The 1,355-nt window shown below is 53.0% G+C and overlaps 1 protein-coding gene across 1 annotated transcript in view; it reads right to left on the reverse strand.

Moving 5' to 3' along the window:
* The window catches only part of CSTF1 (cleavage stimulation factor subunit 1), a 26,995-nt gene extending 25,911 nt beyond the window's left edge, over nucleotides 1-1,084 (reverse strand). The window contains exon 1 of the mRNA XM_035900889.1: nucleotides 1,080-1,084. The gene's annotated coding sequence lies outside the window, so the exon portion shown is untranslated. The remainder of the gene's footprint in view (nucleotides 1-1,079) is intronic.
* Between the last annotated feature and the right edge of the window lie 271 nt (nucleotides 1,085-1,355).

Genomic DNA, 1,355 nt, shown 5'->3' on the forward strand with positions numbered 1-1,355 from the left:
TGGCGGTTGTTGGTGGAGGGCGGTTACAGGCGTAGCTGCCCGCTGAGGGGGGGCGAGCGCTGCCCGCTTTTGGTCTGAGGGAAAAAAGTCTCCAAAGGCGGTGTGTTGCCACTTGGGAGGGTGTAAGGCGACCCCCTGCCTTGTCTTAGCTGGTTAAAGCGCCCTTCCGGAGGGAGCTGTAGGAGCGTGACCACAAGCAGCTTTTCGGTGTGGCCTTCCAGGTAGCTCGATGAGGGGGGAGATTTGCCTTTTCCGTCCCCTCGGCGGTATTTAGGCGTGTAAGCGTGCAGAGGAGATAATGCCTGTTGTTTTTCAGAGTGCACTTACGTTACAGTGGAGAGCCGGTTACAGTGTCGTTGCTGCTGCAGTTCTGGTGCATGGGCTCACAGTGCCGGCGGTTTATTTAATCACTGACTTCATCTTGAAGAGCTCTGGTATTTTGCCAAGTCTTCATGGTATAGGGCAGAGTGCAAAACGCAGAGCTTTCCCGGTCCCAGAGGGTTCTCAGCATCTCTGAGACCAGAAGAAGCCTTCCAACAAGCACCGTGAAGGTCTTGCATTTATAGCTTGTTTCTATATTAAAACCACAACAGGCAAAGCAGGAAATAAAAATACCGTTGAAGTATAACATCACTGTGGGAGAATTGCAGATTTGGGGAGTGGGATATTCCTGGCAGGTGGATCCCAGTGCCCCCGGGGAGCTCTATTTCAATCAGCAGGGCTTTGGTTCCTGGGGAAGAGCTGTCCATACAGGGTAATTTTCAGGATCAATGCATAACTGTGGTCATTTCCAGACCTTTTGTGGTGTTCTCAACCATTCAGTTTTAATGCTTGTGGTGGGTTGACCCTGGCTGGATGCCAGGTGCCCACCAGAGCCGCTCTACCACTCCCCTCCTAAGCTGGACAGAGGAGATAAAATATAACGAAAGGCTCGTGAGTTGAGATAAGGACAGGGGGAGATCACTCAGCAATTACCATCACAGGCAAAACAGCCTCAACTTGGGGAAATCAGTTTGATTTATTACCAATCAAATCAGAGTAGGGTATAAAAACTAAATCTTAAATCACCTTCCCCCCACCCCTCCCTTCTTTTAGGCTCAAGTTCACTCCCGATTTTCCCTACTTCCTTCCCCACAGGGGAGTGCAAGGGACAGGGAATGGGGTTGGGGTCAGTTCATCACTCGCTGTCTCCCCAGGGGAGGACTCCTCACACTCCTCACTGCTCCAGCCTGGGGTCCCTCCCACGGCAGACAGTCCTCCATGCACTGCTCCAGTGAGGGTCCCTCCTTCCCACAGGGTGCAGTCCCTCAGGAGCAGACGGCTCCAGCGTGGGTCCCTGTGGGGTCACCAGCGCT

The sequence above is a fragment of the Egretta garzetta genome, unplaced genomic scaffold (genome assembly GCF_000687185.1).
Source record: "Egretta garzetta isolate BGI_Z169 unplaced genomic scaffold, ASM68718v1 scaffold188, whole genome shotgun sequence".
NCBI lineage: Eukaryota > Metazoa > Chordata > Aves > Pelecaniformes > Ardeidae > Egretta > Egretta garzetta.